The 22,714-nt window shown below is 46.2% G+C and overlaps 1 protein-coding gene and 1 long non-coding RNA gene across 3 annotated transcripts in view; one reads left to right on the top strand and one right to left on the bottom strand.

Annotated features, from left to right (window-relative positions):
* Positions 1-3,645, bottom strand: part of LOC139263188 (uncharacterized) — a 30,447-nt gene extending 26,802 nt beyond the window's left edge. The window contains exon 1 of the long non-coding RNA XR_011593058.1: positions 3,468-3,645. This is a non-coding gene — a long non-coding RNA (uncharacterized lncRNA). The remainder of the gene's footprint in view (positions 1-3,467) is intronic.
* The window catches only part of slc8a3 (solute carrier family 8 member 3), an 810,619-nt gene that overhangs the window by 405,066 nt on the left and 382,839 nt on the right, over positions 1-22,714 (top strand). The gene's annotated exons all lie outside the window — the stretch shown is intronic.

The following is a 22,714-nucleotide window of genomic DNA, read 5'->3' as shown; positions in this document are numbered from 1 at the left end:
TGGGCGGAGCCTCAAGGTCTGCGCCGAAAAACTGAGGTTGCCAGGGTAACGAGAGACACACTGAAGGGCCGAGGCTGCAAAGTGAAACATCCAAGATGCAGCAAGAAATAATCAACTGTAGAGCCCCGGTGGCGCTGCTATCCCAGGCCGAATGGCCCCCTCCCTGCCCCCGACATCCCGGGCCGAATGGCACCCCCCTCCCACCCCCCGGTGCAGCTGCTATCCGGGGCCTATTGTTCCCCCCACCCACAGTGCCGATGTCATTGCTATCCCAGGCCGAATGGACCCCCTTGCCCCCGGTGTAGCTGCTATCCCGGGCCGAATGGACCCCCTCCCCCAGTGCCGGTCTGCTGCTATCCCATGCCAAAAAGCCCCCCCCCCCCCCGCCCCTGGTACCGTGTCTTCTTCCCGCCCTCCAAAATCTAACTCAGCTCCACTAAAACAGTGGTGCCTTCTTTGCGCGTTTTACTCTTCTCTGCACCGATTTTCTTAAGTTCAGGTAAGGTTTTTCAGAACAGTGCACTGCGCCGTTTTTGAAAAAATCCTAGTTGGCCAAACTTGCTTAAAAGGCCAGAAATGGCGCTGTCGGCAGACGGCATCCCCAGTGACGTCAAAAAATCAGGAACTAAAAGAATCGGCTGGAAGTAGTTTCCGATGGCGCAGAAACGTTGACGCAACTTGCAGATTTTAGTTTGCTCCAAAAAAAACAGTGGATGCCAAAAAAACGGCGCAGAATGGTGGCGAAAATTCAGCCCATGGACTCTACGCTTCCCACCGGAACTAAGGTTGTGGCAGTTTCGATGTAGTCTCGTATCCAATTAGGAATCTGATTGCTGACGCGCAAAATCATTTATTTGGTTCTGTCAGTATGGATTGGATTCCAACCCTCTCCTCAGTTTGTAACTTTTTCAACAGTATTGAAATAGTTCATACTGGTGCAACTCCTAAGTGGCGAGTTTGTACGGTCTCAACTGAAGATTGTGTTACAAGTCGATGACCTTTCATCAGAACTGGACAATTTTAGAGATGTAACAGTTTTAAGCAAGTGCAGAGGCAGGGAAAGAGGGAGGGGAGGAAAGAACAAAGGGGAAGGTGTGTGATAGGGTGGAAGGCTGGAGAGATTAATTGACAAATTCTCTCTTGCATACATCCCACACCTCAATGAGCTCAAATATTAATTAGGAAATAAGTAGCTAAATTCTAAGAGTAAGTGAATAATGAATCATCAGATAGCTGAGCAATGGTTGGAGCTAAGCCATCAATCTGCTGTGTTACGTCTACATTGCAGCCTACAAAATGGGACTATGTTTTGAATGTGCTTATAAACGATGCTTTGAACGTCTTCATTTTAAAATTCTCAATCTTGTGTTCAAATCCCTCCATGGCCTTGCCCCTCCCTACCTCTGTAACCTCCTCCAGCCCTATAATCTCTCGAAATCACTACGCTCCTCCAGTTCTGAATTCTTATGCAGCACCAATTTTCATCGCTCCATCATTGGAGCCGTGCCTTCAGCTGCCTAGGCCCTAAGCTCTGGAATTCCCTCCCTAAACCTCTCTGCCTCTCTTATCCTTTAAGACACTCCTTAAAACATACCCGTTTGACCAAGCTTTTGGTTACCTGTCTTAATATCTCCTTATGTGGCTTGGTGTCAAATTTTGTTTGATAATGCTCCTGTGAAGTGCCTTGGGATGTTTTACTATGTTAAAGTTGCTATATAAATGAAAGTTGTTGTTGTTGTGAAGCTTTTATATTCTGCACGCCACTGGTTCTAGTGGGTGGATGAAACCTGGATCTATACTTGAAAAGGAAATATTTGCAGGGCTATGGGGAAAGAGCAGGGGATTGGGACTAATTGGATAGCTCTTTCAAAGAGCCGGTACAGGCATGATTGGCCAAATGGCCTCATTCTGTGCTGTATGATTCTATGCAGATTGGTTAACTAAATTGGAAATTGAATTGTGTAATTAGTGAGGAATGTTAAAATCCCTCTATTTGCTATTTAACAAATGTGAATATAAGGCTTGAAGGCAGTCACATTTCAGGATTTTACACTATTAGTCCAGGAAAGAGTCTTGGTGTAATTTATGTTAGAAATGCTACTATTAAGTTAAATGTAGGTGTCCAAGGATTAAAGTCACAGGGCAGCAGAGCTGGATTAGATCAGTCAGCATTCAAACCAGGCATATGAAGCAGATTGCATCACACAATTAAAGTTAGTTCAGAGGTTGCAGTGAACATTCAGACCTATTGAGGTGAGGATGTTTCTGTGCTGCTGATAATATCCACCTGGGGGACTTGGTTGACAGCCTTGAGAATCCTTTCCACCAACTGCAAATACTCAGAGAAAAGGGAAACACAGACACTTGGGCAGTCAGTTCGATTATAAACAGGAGATTGTGAGATGCAAGCTCCCGAGCTGGAGCTAAAATGCAGGTGGTCAATTCTTGCAGTTCGACATTGTCTAGAAAGAAAGGTAATTCCAAAAAGCAATCAGTCAGCTTATGGAAGGGACAGGGGGCATTATTTTTGTTTTTCCTTTACCAAGCAGGAAAGGAAGATTGAGTAATGGAAATAGGATTTATTTTGACTGATGCTCTGTATGTTCACTTGCTAACAGTACGATCAAGCAGCTTAACGATGCACATCAGTCCTCATCTCACTAAAGTGCTTCTTAGTCCACCCACTGAAACATTGGGGAATTGCACACGAGAGCATGTGGGAATGGCACAGTATTCATTTGGGATCACAGTGGGATTTTATTGTTACATCCCTGGGTGATACTATAGTATAATTAGTTATCAGCATTTCAGGCTCACTCCTTAATGTAAGTTGCTTCGACTGCTTCCTGAAGTGACCTGCACTGCTGTGCATGAGGGAATATCTAAGGCAGACTTGAAACTTGCAACAGTGCTTTTGTTAAAATAGCAGACAGAGGAATGTTAAAATAGCAGACAGAGCAAACAATGACAAGAACAACTCGCATTTATGTAGCATGTTCAATGTAGAAAAATGTCCCACAGCACGTCACAGACGTGGGAGGAAAACAGACGCTGAGCCAAGAAGGAGATGCTAGGAGAGTTGATCAAATGCTAAGGGGGGTGGCGAGGTTTAGGGAGGGAATTCCAGATGATAGGACGTAGGCAACTGATAACATGGCTGTCAGCTGTGGGGCGAAGAGAGGGAATGCACAAGAGGGTGGAGACATTGGAATGAAGAATTTGGGGATTGTGTAATGCTGGAGGGAAGAGGCCATGGAACGATTTAAAGACAAGGTTAAGGATTTAAAATTTGGCGTGTGGGGGGCTGGAAGCCAGAATTCATGGATGAGCAGGACTTGTGGGATAGGACATGGGCAGCAGAGATTTTGACAAGCTATAGATTATGGAGGGAGAGCCTGGCTGGGAGCGCATTGGAATAATTGGGGCCAAAATTGCCCACCCCGCCGCCGGAAGCGCGGCACACTTACCGTGTTTGAGCTGTTTTCACCGCCACAGTGGATGTGGTGGCTTTTTGCACGAAATTCCGCTCTTTGGCTTTTTTTTCGAGCAGCCACGAAGTCAGTTACAATGGGGGCAGAAGTACAGCGGAGAGTGGAAGTTTGCACACTAGCGGGGCAGAAGTTGGGGTGGGCGGAGTATCCCTCGCTGTTATTCATCAGCGTAGCGCTGATGATGTCATTACGCTGTGCGTCACCACATCGCTCCCCTTCTCTTAAAGGGGAGAGCGGCTGCGAGCTCTGCGATTCTTTTAGTTAGGTCCACTGGGTCACCAGAGAGGGCTTTGGCCGTACCAGTGGCCTGGCACCCATGAGGGGATGGCAGGCTGCCTATTGGCGGCTTGGCCGAAGCCGGGGCCATAATTGTTGGCACGACCTGGCAGTCGGCTGACAAAAAAAAATAAGATGGCGGCTGTGACAGTGCGCCCTCCCCTTTAATGGTGGCGGCACCACCATTTTGAACACACTGCAAACACAGCACACTGACAGAAAAGGCTGCTGGTGGCACTGAGCGGCGGCAGCAACATTTTCTTGACGGAAAATCACGTTCAGGGCCGGGGGGAGGCGAACATCGGTGGAGTGTGCTTTGATGATGCACTTACGATGGATCGGCAGCAGCAGAGCAGTAACGGGGGGAGGGGGTCACTGCCAGGATACCGCATGAGGGAAATTTTCAAAATGGCGGCCATTCCACTCCGCAGTGTGGCCACCGATTTCCGGCGGTAACAAGCCGAAAGGGAAGAGGCAACTTCTGCCCCATTGAGTCTCGAGGTGACAAAGAGATGTATAAGGGTTTCAGCAGGAGATGGGCTAAGGTAGGATGCAGAAATGGGCTATGGTAGAAATAGGCAATAGTGGAGAAGCTCAGCTAAGGATTTAACAGTATGCCGAGAAGAAGCTGGAATCTGTGATAAGGGTACGGAGTTTGTGGTGGGAGGTCAAGATGATGGCTTCAGAGCAAGTTAAGACTGATCCAAGTGTGGAAGTCAGACAAGCAGCCTAACAGTACTGAGACAGTAAGGGGTTGAAAAAAGTTGTGGAAAGATCGACCAGGCAGTCGTTGTTGTACATGTGGAAACTGATCCTGTGTCTCTGGATGTCGCCAAGGAACAATACTTAGATGAAGAAAAGGAGGGGGCCAAGAATGTTTCCTTGGACACTCCAGAGGTGGCAATATGGGTAGGAGGGGAAGCCAGTGCTAGAGATGTCCTAGTTACCATTGGATAGGTAAGAGTGGAACCAAGCAAGGGCAGTCCCTGGAGGTGAACAAGGTGAGCAAGAGAGGAAAGGCATCGGAGGTCGACCATGTCAGACGCTACAGAAAGGGATAATGTATAATGGTCCCAGTCACAGATTGTTGTTCATGACTTTGTTTAGGGCCATTTCATTGCTATGGGAAGGGTGGATTCTTTACTGGAGAGATTCAAACAGGACGTTTAGAAAGATATGGGAACAGATCTGGGCAGGGTACAACATGTTCAAAGGCTTTGGAGAGGAAATGGAGGTTGGAGATGGGGCAATAGTTAACAAGGACAGAAAGGTCAAGGGTGTTCTTTTTTGAGGGACTGAGGGATACAGGGAAGTGGTCAGAGATAGCTTTGTCTGTGATGGAGACCTTGGGAGATGGTAAAGTCAAGGAGGTTGCTGTGAATATAGATAGGAGAGTTTATATGAAGGGGGTGGTACAAAGGAGACATGAGGATGGTGAATTCAGAAATAAGGAGAGTAAAGACAAAGATTGAAATCACTGAATTAGAGGCTTCATTTGGTTTGGAAACTAAGGACGAAAGAAGGAAGGCTATAATAGGGTGTGGCTTGGGGGCATGGTAAATAATGAGGACGTTAAAGCAGAGGCAAGACCGATGGAATATGGTGAGGTGATCAAAGGAGGAGAAAGTAAGTGGCCAAGGTGATAAAGGCCACATACCCTAAATTATTCATTGCTATTATTGCTCAACACGTTTTCAATCCCATGGCGTCTTTTGTTTATCATGGTATGTAATTGCCCCTGGATTTTGCTCTTACCACACTTTAATGATCTATCACCGGCAGTAAAGACACAGATATTTAGTAGTGACTGCTGAGTCAAATATTCCAATGGATTTCCATTAGTCTATTGGTGGTAGTTGAGCTAAAAATGTGACCAGTGCCGATGGTAAAGAGTGGATGGAAAATGTGCATTATGGTATTTGAACATGAGAAACACTTTACATGGTTGTCTATCAAGAGTGCTATTATACACACCTGAACTGGGACAAAATCTGAACACCTCGTGGAATAAGTTCATGCTCCAGCAAGAATATATTCTTCACCGACATACTGGTACTACTGCAGAGTTTGGGAACAGCACCGTCTGGAGCAAAGTCTGCCCAAACTTGGCACGAGCAACAACCCTGTCACTTTAAAATGATTTGAGCTTTGCTTTATAGATTTGATGACACTTTTTAAATGGATTGTACACTTTTATTATCTTTCGTCTAATGTGACTTTTATGAACCCTCGTTCCTTATGAGGACCCTGCTTGTATTAACCAGACTGCACCCAGGTTAGTTAGCATATTGTATCAGTTATTGTGCCAAATGGTGTTTGGGACAGGGTCTTTGTGTGAGACGGTTTGCTCAGTCCCCTGTCCCATCTACACTGTAATAGTGTTTGTAATTCACTAATTTAAAATATATTGACTTGGAATTTGCAACCCATTGGTTAGATCTTTTCCTCACCCTACAGCTGGAAAGTTTTTTGCTTTGTAAGTTGCTGGAAATGTGAGCTGATAATGGCACGGTGAGTGCAAAGTAGCATCTGAGACCTTGGTGAATGACTGGAAAAACAGTTTATCTCCTTAACCAATGAGATTTAAGGATTGAGAAAGAAACAGAGGATCGACGGAGAAGGAAATGGGATGAATTAGAGTCAGAAAGTGAAATAAAGAGAGGGAAAGAAAGATTGGATTGAGAGAGAATAAAAAATAAGAAAATAAATTATTTAAAAAATATTTCTCACAACAATTTAGGATTAAGACTCCACAGTTTCCATTGTTACTTGTCTGGGCCGGAGAGTTTGAGTGACATTGCAGGAATATAAATCTCCTCATTGAAATAATATGTACGCTGTTAAATAACCGCCCTCAATTTCTGGGCTGAGTTTAATAAGTAATTAATGCACAAATGCAACAATTTCTTGGAAACTCACGGGGAGATTGATGGCGAGCTGCCATTTTCATGAGGCTAACAGCAGTGCAAATCATCCAGCAACTTGTGGCAATTGGCAATTCGCGGAGTATGTCCTCCTCACCAAAAGTTGCTGGACGATTTACAGATTATAATAACGGCGAGTGCCATTAAACTCAATCATTTTGGCAACAAAATCCAGGCCATTGACATTCTCATTGCCAGCAAAGGCAGATGCTACCTTAAAAGTCCATTTGCTTTGTAAATGTTCTGTTTTTATTCTGTGATGGTGGAAGCAAGATCCTGTGACTTTTTATTAATTGGACTTTGATGACAGCAGATATCAGCCTGTTAGGAATCTGTACACCCAAACTGCTTCAAAGGTCATTTCACATATTTAAATATGGCCTCCGATTAGAGCTGGCAATAAAATATAAAGACCCATCCTTTTCAAAACTGACCTCATGGCCGACAGTAAGCAATGTTCCTTTGGTGCCTGAAGGTGTTGCAAAGATCACATGCCTATATTATCAGAGCAGATAGATTTGATTGTTCAGGCAGAAACTGAAGTAACACAGCAGTTTTTAGACATGACCTTTTGCTAAATTCAGGAGGGATATGTCAATAAGTGGGAAAGAAGGAGGTGACAGGTCATTAATGTGAGTGTGAGTGTTTATGTGTGGAGAAGGTTGGTGGTGATGGGGAGGGGTTATACAAAACGGATTCCTCCTGTTATTGATTTTCTTGCGCAACTTCCACTGGATGAGGCGGAGAGTTTCTGAGTGCTCTGCAGGCTCAGCATTCGAAGCATAGTTTATTGCTCATTGACATTATTCACATTCAACACAGCACAATGGCCTTTGACACACTCTAGGTCTATTGGGGATGGATTTCTCCTCCAGCCAATTGCTCACAAAAGGAAAAAGATTCAATTCGGACTGGATAGCACCATGCTCAGTAAGGCATTATTACACACATATGGGCCCAAGTTTCCACACGATAAAAAACAGGCACCCCTCCGAGCTGGGCGCCCGTTTTTCGTGCCTAAAACGGCGCCTAAAAAAAAACCTCGCGATTCTGGAGCATTCTGCAGCTCCTCGTCTGCCTGGCGCGGCGCCCAGGGGGGCGGAGCCTACACTCGCGCCGATTTTGTAAGTGGGAGGGGACGGGTACTATTTAAATTAGTTTTTTTCCTGCCGGCAACGCTGCGCGTGCGCGTTGGAGCGTTCGCGCATGCTCAGTGTGAAAAAAACATTGGCACTCGGCCATTTTTGTAGTTCTTTGTAGCTGTTTAATTTTTGAACATTTTTTTAATAAAAGCACATTGCCATCAGCACATCTCACTGCAGCCTTCTCACTGTCGTCTCCCCCCCCCCCCCCGCGGGAAAGAACGGGCGCCTCCTCTTCCCCCCCGCGGGAAGAACGGGCGCCTCAGGCTGACTGCAGAATTCTCCCTGCCTGAAGCACTTTCACACAGGTAGGAAGATGGTTTATTTAATCTTTTCTTTACTTATAAATGTTTATTCAGGTTGGATTTATTTGTATAATATTTGTAGAAGTATAAATAAGGATTTATTGTAGAATTTAATGACTTCCCTCCCCCCCCCCCCCACCTCGTTCTGGACGCCTAATTTGTAACCTGCGCCTGATTTTTTAATGTGTAGAACAGGTTTTTTCAGTTCTACAAAAATCTTCACTTGCTCCATTCTACTTTAGTTTGGAGTACGTTTTCACTGTAGAAACTTTAAAATCAGGCGTCAGTGGCCGGACACGCCCCCTTTTGAAGAAAAAATTCTGTTCCAAAGTAGAACTGTTCTACCTGACTAGAACTGCAGGAAAAAAAATGGAGAATTGCGATTTCTAAGATAGTCCGTTCTCCACCAGTTGCTCCTAAAAATCAGGCGCAAATCATGTGGAAACTTGGGCCCTTAATCTTTACTTAACTAACAATGCTCTTCTGCGGCTGACAAACATAATCAATAGAGGATTTAATAAAATAGAAATAAAAACAGAGAATGCTGGAAATACACAGCAGGACAGGCTGTATCTGTGGAGAGAGAAACAGAGTTAAAGTTTCAGGTCGATGACCTTTCATCAGTTGTGACAAAAAGTAATTGACCTGAAAGGTTACCTCAGTTTCTCTCTCCACAGATGCTGCCTGACCTGCTGAGTATTTCCAGCACTTTCTGTTTTTATTTCAGATTTTCAGCATCCACAGTATTTTGCTTTTGTATTCATGAAACCGTTACTTGGTCACCAGTGAGACAGAGAGACAGAGAGAGAGAGACATGAACAAATAGACAGAGAACAGACACAGAGGCCAAGATTTTGCTTACCTCGGTGGATCCGGTACGGCCGGGGTCAGTGATGGGTCGCGGCCCCGCTATGGCTCCATCCTGCTCTGGAAAGTGAATTTCCATTGATAGGGCTTGTTAAGCCTGTCCAGCGTGTTTCCCGGTCCAATTAGAGGGAGTGGGTCTGGTGACATCATTCATGACTGCCATCAGCTGATTTCCTTAAAGGGACCATGGCCAACTTTTTTTTGACATTTGTGCTGTCAGTATTCTACAGCATTGAAGTGCTGCAAACACTGACAAGCACAGTACAGAAGTGCACGGCTGCACCCAGGCTCTCCCATGACTCCCCCCATAAGCATGCAGGGAGGTCTGCTTCCCTTCTCATGGGCGGAAGAGACCTCCCAGGAAACCAAAACAGCCTGGTTGCACATTGCCGAGGAGGGCACACGCAGGGATGTGGTCAGGCGGAACTGGGTGCAGTGGCACAAACCTTTCAATGACCTCATTAGATCATGACGCAGTACAAAGCCATACTCAACCTCATCCTGCTGTGCCACTCATCACATGCCCCATCACTCTGCCTTCCCTACCCTACTGCACATCCTTACTCACACCAACTTACCTTGCACCTCCACCCATTCCTCTCTCTATCTACATTATCGCATTCCCATCTCACTAGCCATCCCTCACACTCAACCTAATCCTTGTCCAATCATACTAACTAACAACACACAAGGGCAGGCACTTGGGTGTTTTTAGCCAACGTTCATGTAAAGTTTCTGTTCATGTGCTGTCAAACATCAAAACCTTGCATTTGCATTTTGCAATCTTGGACAGATTTGTGTGCACTTTTGGAAGTGGCTTAGTGAGTTGCACTGAATGGTAAGACATCACGGTAGCCCCTGCAATGGTGGTGAGTGTGAAAGGAATGGCTTGCATATTGTAGAGATGCTTTATGGTGTTGGTGTGGAGTGCTGCCACCCTATTGCATCATGTGGCAGCCAGGGTGTACAGCGTCAAGTGAAGTAAATCTGGCCATAGTGAGACCATCCCTGGCCTCCCGGGCAGCAGTGTGCTTGGGTGCTGATGCCCTCTGTCCTGTGCAGCATCAGGTGATTGCGGAGAAGGTTGGTGCTGCTGTTGTAGCTGGTGCTGCTGGTGTTGGGACTGATTGTAATGGGATTCTGAGGAACTAGGTGAGACAGTATAAAGGGCACCCATGTTGATGGAATAGATGGCAGGTGAACTAGAGATGACAGAAGCATTCTGTCAATGCTGAGAGAGTTTTTTCAATGAGGTAAGAGTGGATGGAGAGTGGAAAGTGGAAAGGCTGCAGAATGTGTGGTGGAAATGGACTGAGAAACAGCTTGTGGCTGAGGAAAGTGATGATCTGTCAGGTGAGAGCTTTTACTGTACATTTGAAACTGTAAAGTAATCAGCTGGAGCAATGACCACTGAACTCCCACCTCAGGTTGACAGCCATGGTCCCCGAACAGCGTGGTTCCCGTGGTCATGCAGTTAAAGTGAAAAGGTAAGTTTAAAAAAGCTTGTTAATCATTTGTCAACAAGATGCTAATGAGTTTAATTAGGTCACCCGCTGCTGCCTGTTGGGTCTGCTCAGTGCTGACAGGCCCGACATTGGGAAAGGCGCACTGCAGCGGGCTGACCACGGGTTCCCGACTCACGGTCAAAACAAATATTTTCCCACCCGACCCGCCACCGATTCCGCATGCTGACACCCTGGAAAATCTCGGCCAGTCAGAGGAAAAACACACTCAGAGGGGTCAGTTTTTGAATTTTGTAGCTATTGCTGCCCCATTAACATCAGGTGCAACAAGTTAAGGTTGTCCCCAGACAGAGACACAAACAATCTCTGACTTCATCCCATTAATCTGTGCTAAAATCAGAGGCTGAAGAGCAATTTGGACTTTTTCACTTTTAACAGTACAGTATTTTCTTTTTCTTTTGAAAAACTGAAGCACCACAACATATTCTTATTTGCCTTTAAAAGTCACTGCTGCTAGTCATGACATTCATTTTATTTGATGACTGAGATTATTAACAACAATGCTCGCCTGTACAGATAGAGTCTGATAAATGAATGGATGAATACAATTAAAGGCATAGTTTAGAGAGCTGATTTTCAAAAGCTGTCAAAATATGACTTGTATATTTTACTATTTAAAATGGGAAGTATAGTCGACTGAACTGCTCTACAATCCATAATGCTATAAAGGAAACACATGCAATTGTCTCCCTCAGGCATTTCTTGCTATCATGTTTAATATTTTAGAATGAAACTACAGTCTGCCCCCTGAAAGCACCCGACTGTTTATTGAATGATTCCAGGGTTGAACTAGAATGTTGCTGAATTATATGACCAAGGTAGTACATGTCAGCGGGTGTCCAGTGCTCTGCTCAGACCATACTTTGAGTGCTGTGTCCAATTCTGGCCAGGGACTTTCAAGCCCTGAAGACAAGGCACAGAAGACTGAATTATGAGGAAAGACTGGAAAAATTTTGGCTTTTCAGCCTTTAGAAAAGGAAACTGGTCACGGAGAGATAAGATGGTAAACATTATGGAAAAGGAAATTTTAAAGCACCATTTCAAATTAAACAGGTTCAAACTAGTGAAATGTAAATTTAAGATTGATGGCAGGAGGGTTCGTCACACACAAAGTGATTAATACGTGGAATAGACTTCTGGGTTGTATAGTGGAGGCAAAAACTCTAGAATTATTTGTTCTGATGATTACTGCACGGCAGTGACTGGACGTGTTGACTGTTGAGTTTACGAATACCTGTAGGTCCCTTATATCTTAGGTACTTCAAAACCATTCATGAAGTAATTGTGCCATTCAACTTTACAGTTGTCTATATTAAATTTCATCCACCATTGTTCTACACACTTAAATAATTTATCAAACTAATTTCTAGTTCCAAGGCTTCCTTCACAGAGTTAACTGCCACTTCTAGTTTGATATTGTCTGTAACTTTGACCAGTTTACATTCAGCATCTGAATTTAAGTTGTTACTATGGGCCCAACATTGCCCAACCCCTTTTTTCGTCACACTGACCTGAAGCGCGCCGACTTTGCGCGCTGGAAAGGGCGCCGGAAAAAAGGGGCCCCATCCTGGCCGCTCTTCGGAGTCCCCGGAGTCGTGGCATGCAGACTGAAGGGGGTGGGGGGGGCGGAGCAACAGGCCAGCACAGAAAGCACTGCCAGCACCTGCACGCATGCTCAGTGAAGGCTGCGCGCATGCTCCTGCCCTCCCAGCGCATCCTGTGGGCTGTGAGCAGGACCCGATGCTCGCAGCCCCTATCCCTGCCAAAGGGACGCCCGATCTCGCCGCACCCTATTCCCGTGCGAGCGGTCTCTCACACCGGCCGGTCGGCCCACTGAGTTCCCAGGTGAGATAGGACTTTGGTTTTATTTTTTATTTAGTGGTTGTGTGTGCATGAGAGTTTTGCTTGCGGGGGTGGGGGGGGGCGGAGGAGGAGAGTTTTGGGAGGGGGGGGGGAGGAGGAGAGTTTTGGGGGGGGGAGGAGGAGAGTTTTGGGGGGAGGGGAGAAAGAGTGTTTTATATACCAGCATCTCTTTCTCTCTCTCTGGCTATCCCCCACTTCCCCCCGTGCCAGCAGATCGCATTTCTCTGGTAGGATTTACTTCATTTTTATTAGTATTTTAATTGTTTGAGCTTTTTCTTGCAATGTTTGGTGTTTGGTTGTTGAGGTCCTCTCCAGTTCCTTTCCCTTCCCTATGTCTGCCCTAATGTCTGCCGAATGTGCGCTGCTTTTTATCACTGCCCGCAATGTTTTTCAGAGCTGGCCACATACGCTGACCTAAGTCGATTTGGAGTAAATTTTTGCTGGTCAAAGTGGCATAAATGGCCAAAACTGGTGTAAGTGCCTGGGAACGCCCCCTTTTGGAAAAGAAAACTCACCTAAAAAAAATTGTACCTAACTGACTTACTCTGGAGCAAATTTTGGGGGGAAAATGGCATTTTTTAACTTATGCCATAAAAAACAACTTACTCCAAAAAAATTGATGCAAGTCATGGCAAAAATTGAGCCCTATAAATTAGCAACAGTCCCGATACAGATCCTTGGGGCATTCCACTCATGACTACCCTCGCTTAAAACATATCCATTGCCTGATGGCCTGCAGCCAATTTGTCATCCATTCCCAGGCATTACCTTGTATCTCCACCACTTCAAGCTTATGTAACAGCCTTTTGTGTTGAACCTGTTCCGAGCGAAGTCTATGTACACTGCCACTGTAGCTGAAGGCAGATTGTTGGGCCATAGCAGAGGGAGCCTTAAGTTAGACTGGTTGTAAAATGTGTAATAACATTGATTTGTAACCACTGACTTCTCTCACCTTGAACAGGTAGAAGGTCAGCTCCAAAAGAAAATACATTTGAATTTCAGAAAATGAGGAGGGCCAGGAATCTCGCCAGGATAGTAAAGAGCTCTAAAAGTAATCTTTCCAAGAACGACTAATATAATTTATAAAAAATGAGGCAGACTTTTTATTCTTCCTTCTTTCTCTTTTACTGTTCTCTCTCTCTTCCTTTATTTTTCTTAACTTTCTTTCTTTCAACATTCTCACTTTTGTTATTTTGTTCTCTATCTTTCAATCTCTCCTTTTTCTACCTCCTATTTGCTTCTGTCATTGTTTCTCTTTCATTTTTGCACTCTTTCCTTAATCTCGTGCTTTTTCTTTCCCGTACAGCACATATAAAGTCATTTATTTTTATCTTCACTCTGGGTCTCTCGCTGTGTCTCCTGTAAAGTGCCTGTTTTTTTATTAAACTACTGAGCCTTGGCTGGCACCTAAACCTACTGTACATGGATATTCCTAGGCGGTCTCCCATCCAAGTACTAACCAGACCTCACTGGTTAGCTTCCGAGATCAGAAGAGATTGGGCGTTTTCAGAGTAGTGTGGCCATAGTCATCATCATAGGTAGTCCCTCGAAATCGAGGAAGACTTGCTTTCACTCTAAAAATGAGTTCTTAGGTGACTGAACAGTCCAATACGGGAATTACAGTCTCTGTCACAGGTGGGACAGACAGTCGTCGAAGAAAAAGGTGAGTGGGACTGGTTTGCCGCACGCTCCTTCCGCTGCCTGCACTTTGTTTCTGCATACTCTCGGCGAGGAGACTCGAGGTGCTCAGCGCCCTCCCTGATGCACTTCCTCCATGATACATATGCTTATCGCTATAATAAATCACACGTGGCCCATGCTGGAGCTGATCACCTTGTGATCTTTAGGTTTAATGTAAATTCAAAAAGTGAACACTGCAGGGGGTGCCTGCTTTATATAGGGAGGCAGCACGAGGTGCAGTAATGTGTGCCTCCTGGGCTTTCCCCATCTGTTGGCTGTTACATGTAATTATATGGTACAATGCATGGTACAGAGCATGGCTGCAAATACATCACAACACTTCCCCCCCAAGTCTTAGATGCGGTTTACAGGTCGAGCCTGACTGGTGGTCTGCGCTCTCTGGTTGAGCGTCTGAGTTGGACGCTGGGTGCGGGCGGCCTGACCGGAGTGTTGCTGCCTTGCGGTGCTGCGGCTCTGGTCAGATTGGTGCGACGGTGCGACGGGTTCTGTCTCTTGATGAACCGCCGATTCTGTTGCTTGTGGTTGGCAGTCGATATCACTGTAGTCATCCAGTGGTTCTGGATCATCGGTAAACCTCAATTTGGTTTGATCGATGTGCTTCCTGCAGGTTTGGCCATTAGTGAGTCTTACCACAAATCCCCTACTCCCCTCTTTAGCTATGACAGTGCCTGCGTGCCACTTTGGGCCCGTACCAAAAGCAGGGTCATCGATATTGATACAACGCGTTAGAGAGTTGCGGTCATGATATGTATATTGCTTAAGGTGCTGGTTTTCGACAATCTCACTTAAAACCGGGTGCATGAGGGACAACCTTGTTTTCAGGGTCCTCTTCATGAGGAGTTCGGCGGGCGGAATCCCTGTGAGTGAGTGGGGCCTCGTCCGATATGCAAGCAGCATGCGAGACAGACAGGTCTGCAAGGGGCCTTCCGTCACTCGTTGCATGCCCTGCTTTATGATCTGTACTGCCCGTTCAGCTTGGCCATTCGAGGCTGGTTTGAACAGGGCCGACCTGAAATGCTTTATGCCGTTACAGCACATAAATTCGTGAAATTCGGAACTTGTAAAGCATGGTCCATTGTCACTAACAAGGACGTTGGGCAGGCCATGGGTAGCGATCATTGCCCGAAGGCTTTCTATTGTGGCGGTGGATGTGCTGGACGATATATCACATTCGATCCATTTAGAATAAGCATCAATTACAACTAGGAACATTTTTCCTAGAAAGAGACCCGCATAGTCTACGTGGATATGGGACCAGGGTTTGGAGGGCCAGGACCACAGACTCAGGGGGGCTAGCCTGGGCGTGTTGCTGAGTTGCGCGCACGTGTTGCACCGGCGTACGCACAACTCTAAGTCTGCGTCAATGCCGGGCCACCACACGTGCGATCTCGCAATGGCTTTTATCATTACGATGCCTGGGTGTGTGCTATGGAGATCCTTGACAAATAAATCTCTGCCCTTCTTGGGCAGGACTACGCGATTTCCCCACAAAATGCAGTCGGCCTGGACGGATAACTCGTCCTTACGCCGGTGAGACGGCTTAAAATTGCCATGCATCTCTCCATACGTGGTTGCCCAGTTTCCACTTAATATACAGTTTTTCACCTGGGACAGCAATGGGTCTTGGCTGGCCCAGATTCTTACCTGGCACGCTGTGACGGGTGACCCTTTGCCCTCAAAGGCTTCCATGGCTATGACCAGTTCCACAGGCTGCTCCGCTTCACCCTCGGTGATGGCGAGCGGGAGCCGGCTGAGCGCATCTGCGCAGTTATCGGTGCCTGGTCTGTGGTGGATCGTGTAGTCGTAAGTGGACAGTGTTAATGCCCACCTCTGAATGTGAGCTGAGGCGTTGGTATTAATGCCTTTGCTTTCAGAGAATAATGACGTGAGCGGCTTGTGGTCGGTTTCTAGTTCGAACCGCCGGAATAATAGGTACTGGTGCATCTTTTTTACCGCATACACACAAGCTAGGGCCTCCTTTTCGACCATGCTGTACCCCCTTTCAGCCTTGGAAAGGCTGCGGGATACATACACTACAGGTTGGAGCTTATCCGACACATTTGCTTGCTGAAGCACACACCCGATCCCATAGGATGACGCATCACACGTTAAAACAAGATGCCTACAGGGATCATACAGCGCCAGTAATTTGTTTGAGCACAATAAGTTTCTGACCTTCTCGAAGGCAGTATCTTGATTTTTACCCCAGACCCAGTCATCACCCTTACGGAGCAGTACATGTAATGGTTCGAGCAAAGTGCTCAGCCAAGGCAGGAAGTTACCAAAGTAGTTCAGTAGTCCTAGGAACGAGCGCAGCTCCGTCGTGTTGCATGGTCTCGGGGCCTTCTGGATCGCCTCCGTCTTGGAGTCTGAGGGTCTGATGCCATCTGCTGCGATTCTCCTTCCCAGGAATTCCACCTCTGGTGCCAAGAAGATGCATTTGGTTTGTTTCAATCTTAGACCTACTCGATTTAGTTGGCGTAGCACCTCTTCCACATTATGGAGGTGTTCATCACGTGTCCGGTGATCAAGATGTCGTCTTGGAAGACGACCCTTCCCGGGACAGATTTCAGCAGGCTCTCCATGTTTCGTTGGAAGATCGCAGCTGCTGAACGGATCCCGAAGGGGCAGCAGTTGTATATGAACAGCCCCTTGTGTGTGTTTATGCACCTCAGCTTCTTGGATGATTCCGCCAGCTCCTGGGTCATGTACGCCGAATGAGGTCCAATTTCGAAAACAGCTTTCCGCCCTACAGGGTCGCGAACAAATCCTCCACCTTTGGTAACAGGTACTGGTCCTGTAACGATACTCGGTTTATGGTTACTTTATAATCTCCACAGATTCTAAGTGTCCCATCACTTTTAAGAACGGGGACAATGGGACTGGCCCAGTCATTAAATTCCACTGGCGATATGATGCCTTCGTGCTGAAGCCGATCTGGCTCGACTTCTACTTTCTCCCGCATTATGTAAGGGACCGCTCTGGCCTTGTGGTGAATAGATCTCGCATCTGAGCTGAGGTGAATTGTCACCTTGGCCCCTGTGAAGCTGCCGATGCCAGACTGGAACAGTGATGGAAACTTGTCTAAGACCTGCGCGCATGTGGCTTTCTCCCCGACGATAATGCTTTTATATCGCCCCATTTCCAGTTAATATTCCATAGCCAGCTTCTGCCAAGCAGCGTGGACCCGTTACCGGGAACAATCCATAGTGCAATTTATGCACAGAACCATCGTACAGCACCTGAACCATTGCACTTCTGAGGACCGGGATAATCTCTTTAGTGTAGGTGCGCAGCTTCACGTCAATCGGGCTCAGCTTGGGCCTGTGTGCCTTGTTTCCCCATAACTTCTTGAAGGCCTTCTGGCTCATGATCGATTGGCTCGTACCCGTGCCCAGTTCCATCAGTACCGGTATGCTGTTCAGTTTAATGTTCATCATAATTGGGGACTCTTGTTGGTAAAGGTGTGCACTTCATGCACGTGCACCCCATGTACCTCTTCCTCCTCGGTCATCTCTGCGCGATCCTCAGGATCTACGCCTGACCTCCCATCCTCTGCTACGTATCGAGTTGTAGCATGTTTACACATTCATTGGAGGTGCCCCATCATTGAGCAACTCTTGTAGACATATTGTTGGAACCTGCACTGGTTTGCGCAATGAGCCCCTCCACAGCGCCAACAACTTGCTGTTGACTTGCATTCACAGGTACTGATCTCTTTGCATTAGTCCATTGTTGTAGTGAGTGAGTCATCTCAGGTCGAGCAGAGGTCGCATTAACCCAGCTGGGGGCACCTCCTGTCTGCTGACGAATTTAGGTTATTCACGGTGTTTGGCCCTGGGTGATTCCGAAGTTGAGTGGAGTAGCTTTGTTTCTTCCTCTCTGGCCATATATGCCTGAGCAATTACGATGGCTTTGGCTAGGTCCAAGTCTTCCTCCGCTAGCAATTTGAGGAAAATCCCTTCGTGCCCGATTCCCAAAACAAAGAAGTCTCTTAACATATCTTCAAGAACTGTTCCAAATTTGCATGGCCCAGCAAGATGCCTTAGCTCAGCGATGAACGCTGCCACGTCTTGGCCTGCTCCGCGCCGGTGGGTGTAGAAACGGTACCTCGTCATGAGCGCACTGTGTTTCGGCTTAAGGTGATTTTGAACTAGCTCACATATTTCTTTGTAACTTTTCTCAGCGGGTTTCGTTGGGGCCAGTAGGTCCTTGATCAATGTGCATGTCTGTGATCCGCAGACCATGAGGAGGATGGCCCTGCGTTTGCTGGCATTCGTGTCTCCCTTTAAGTCTTTTGTGACAATGCATTGATGAAGCCGGTCAATGAAGTAATCCCAGTCTTCCCCGATGCAATATCGCTCGATGTAGTCAATGGTGGCCATAGCTGCGTGTTAGTATCCTATTCTCATCACCAGTTGATATGTATGCTTATCACTATAATAATATCACACGTGGCCAATGCTGGAGCTGATCACCTTGTGACCTTTAGATTTAATGTAAACTCAAAAAGTGAGCACAGCAGGGGGAGCCTGCTTTATATAGGGAGGCAGCATGAGGTGCAGTAATGTGTGCCTCCCGGGCTTTCCCCATCTGTTGGCTGTTACATGTAATTACATGGTACAATGCATGGTACAGAGCATGGCTGCAAATACATCACACTCCACTTCGGGCGGTCTTTGGCCGGGGACTCCCAGGTGTCGGTGGGGATATTGCATTTTATCAAGGAGGCTTGGAGGGTGTCCGTGAAATGTTTCCTCTGCCCACCTTGGGCTCGCTTGCCATGTCGGAGTTGTGAGTAGAGCGCTTGCTTTGGGAGTCTTGTGTCAGGCATGCGAATAATGTGGCCCACACAGCGGAGCTGGTCGAGTGTGGTCAGTGCTTCGATGCTGGGGATGTTGGCCTGGTCGCATAGTAGGTAAAGCGTGATAGGACAGCAATATCGTTCTTTTTGCATGTGAACAGATGTGCACTGGATGCTGCACAGGAATACAAGCTAGATCCAATCTCTAGAGTACGGTAGAAGCAGCCTGAAGCTAACATGTTGTCAGGCATCTCCAGCCAACTCCAACCATCAGTGATGGGATCGAAACTGCAGCTCTCCATCTACACTCAGACACTTGTGACTGCTGCCAGTTGCCATTATACTCCACCAATCCGTGCTGCCATGTCGCTGATAAGGGAACTATGTGATAAAGGACATGCTTCTCATCCTAGGGAAAGGTTGTCTCCATATAGCGCTGAAAAATGTTGCAAATGTTAATACCAGGCATCATAAGTGTGGAGCAGGCTGGATGCACCAGCTGATCTTTTTCTGCCTGTCATTTTCATATGTTCGTACGACTACAAGTCTGCGACAATCTTCACAGCAATGCTACTTTTGCAAATTTTAAAGCAAGTAATCTTCAGATTGAAACACCCATGTAGATACCATAGGGCTTAACCAAATTATACAAAAGGCATCTGTGGACTCATGGGGGGGGGGGGCGAAATTGCCCCTTTTTGAGAGGCCCGTTAGCGTCTCTGCGGGCAAGACACTTTTCGCCCGGGAGGGGGCGGGGGCGCTACCGGCTTCCGGGAGTTTGCGGAGGAGTGGTCACTGCAGCACCTCGCCCTGCCATGCGCGGTGACCCCTCAGGGCCGCGTGCTGACCCCTTTCAGCACCGCAGGGGAAATTGCCCCGTGACCCGCAAGCCTGGCGCTCACAAAGTTGGCCGACATCTGCTCGCAGTGCAGAAGTTAAAGGGGTGTTCACCAGCGCCCCGCGCCGCTATCTTAGTTTTTTTGCCGACTCTCGGCTCGGCTAGCCTACCTGCGTTTTTCTGTGGTCCGGGCTGTCATCGTACAGCCTGGCACTCCGTTTTGGGTGCTGTGCAGCAGGCCCGGTCCCTCACTGCCCTGGTGGTCCAGCGGAGGCCATCAGTGGCCTTGCAGAGTATACAACGGCCCTCACTTTAAGCGAAGGGGAGGGGCATTGATGCGTAGCGCTGAGCAACTCGCCCTGTTAGCGCCGCTGGAACCGCCAGTAAAGAAAGTGGAGCGTGCGAGATTGCACTTCACTTCCTTTGAGAGGCGGTAAGCCCAATTCCGCCGCCGGGTCGGGTCTTCTGCAGCAGGTGCAGTAAGTCCCACCCAGAGTGGGTTACCACCCCCAATCGTGGCACAGGGGAATTTCGCCCCCATAGTCTACTCTTGGATGTTCAAGTATTGTGCTGTTAGTTTACACTGAGTAAGTTTGGCTTGGAAGCCAGAAATTCTTGATGGCAATCTCCCATCATAAATCATCTTACCTCACAAGAAACCAAATCTCTCAGTTAAATGCTGCATGGAAGGGCTTCTCCACAGTACTGTATTGGAGACAAATGTATTCACCTTGCTCAGGAAAGGGAGCAACACGGAGTATGAATTCTGGTGTAAAATATAATACAAAATCATTGAGGGAGAAAAAAGCTAACTGGACATTTTGCCACTTTGTTTGCTTATTAAATGGTATGCAGCAATTCAATAGAAATTCTGGCCAAGGATGTATAATGTCGGATGGAAGATTAGTTGGTATTCTGCAGTTTGGGTCACTTACTTTGAGAGGTCAGGATAAAAGAATCAGTTCCCTGTGAGATTAAATAGTTTGGGTAAAGTCTATGAAATAGCAGATTGTAAAATGGAGAGAATGGAAACCCTCTTTGTTCCAGGCTTTGTTTGGTCCTTTTTTTTAAAAAAAGGGAAACGTCATTCAGTTGAATGGCCACACGTACGATATGCTATACAGAAGTGCTTGTGTGCAATGCATCACCATTGAAATGCATTAAATGGCATGTATTGGAGACAAATATATTCTGAGGAAAGAGATCAACATGGAATATGAATTCTAGTGTAAAATATAATGCAAAATCATTGAGGAGGAAAAAAGCTAACTGGAGATTTTGCCGCTGTATTTTGCTTATTAAATGATATGCAGCAATTCAATAGAAATGTTGCTCTATTTGCTCGGTAGCTCTGTAATCTCCTTGAGCATCACAACCCCCCCCGAGATGTCTGCGCTCCTCTAATTCTGCCCTCTTGAGCATCCCTGATTATAATCGCTCAACCATTGGTGGCTGTGCCTTCAGCTCCCTAGGCCTCAAGCTTTGGAACTCCCTGCCTAAACCTTTCCGCCTCCCAACCTCTCCTTTAAGACGCTCTGTAAAACCTACCTCTTTGACCAAGCTTTTGTTCATTTGCTGTAATTTTTTTCTTCTGTGGCTCAGTGTCAAATTTATTTGGTTTATTTTAAAATACTCCTGTGAAGTGCGTTGGGACGTTTTACTACGTTAAACACTATATAAATACAAGTTGTTGTTATTGTAGATATGAACTAAAATTGCTACAGAAAGTTAAATCTTGTCCATTCTAAGTACCATTTAATGACGTGAGTGTTAATTACTGCCAATCAACCACTCGAACACTGAAAATGAACGATCACCGTGTGGAGTATCATTCCTTCAGGTTTTAATTGCTGTTGGAAATTTTAGAAAATGTAAACAAAATTTACTTTTCCTTCTCTTTTTGTTGTTTTTTTTTTATCACTCTTAGTCCAATCTTTCTTTCCCTCTCTATTTCTCTTTCTGCACCTGATTTGACATTTAATTCACCCGCATTAATTTATACTTCCTTCTCAGTCCTTAGCTGTTAATTTCACAATCCTTCAATCTGATTGGTTAAGGAGAGTTGCTTGCCCGGTTCACTCAAATCCCAGATGCTATGTTTCTCTCGCTGCGTCATTATCAGCTCACACTTTTACCGACTTGTTACCAAAAAAACACGCAAGGGCAAGTTTAACTAATGGCAGACACCGTTCGATTCATTCCTGCAGCAAGATGTGGGCCAGACTGTATTGAATGATTGTCATCTGACCAATATCAAAGGATGACATCTGTACACTTGCCTTTGTGTCTCAGTTATTCCTTTTCACCGAGTTTTATGGTTTAAAACCAATGGTGAGACTCCTCCCGTTATCCAGTAACAACCAATCCGATTTGATCATGTTAGTTGGGGTATCTTACTTGTGTGTTCAGATGAGGACACTGATAGCCTAGTCATTTAGCACTCTGTCCTTTCACCTTGGGTTTGAGTGCAGACACAGTTGGGATGAAAATCTCTTTATGCCTGCTGTGAAGGTCCTCCATGAATGATTTTTTTGGAATGTCTGGTTTCTCCTGGGTTTAAATCCACAGAAGAAATCTGTCCAGACTTCTTTTTCAATTGAAAGCCCCACTTGAGCCATATGGTTTGCCACTGTGGGAAATGGAAGAAAAATCGTAATGTATAGTAGATGGGGCTCTCTCCTGTAGCTGAAATTAAGGCACATTGTAAAAGAAGTTGACCTCGGTGTGCTGGGTACTGACAGTAGATGCCAAAAATAGAAGTGTTACATTTCTCATCTTGATATGCCCAAAATTCAGCTCACATTTGTTTAAATAGCATCGAGACAATTTTTTAGATGTAAGATTTCTTGACTGACATGACTTTTAATATTTTTAGAATTTTGCTGTAGAAGTTCTGGCATCTGCAGTGGCAAGAATTGTTGCGATGGGCAGCATATTAGCATTGTGGTGGGCGTATTGGAGTAATGTGTGCCCAACACAT

This window comes from Pristiophorus japonicus, chromosome 4 (assembly GCF_044704955.1).
Source record: "Pristiophorus japonicus isolate sPriJap1 chromosome 4, sPriJap1.hap1, whole genome shotgun sequence".
Lineage (NCBI taxonomy): Eukaryota > Metazoa > Chordata > Chondrichthyes > Pristiophoridae > Pristiophorus > Pristiophorus japonicus.
This window is presented reverse-complemented; position numbering and strand designations above follow the sequence as displayed.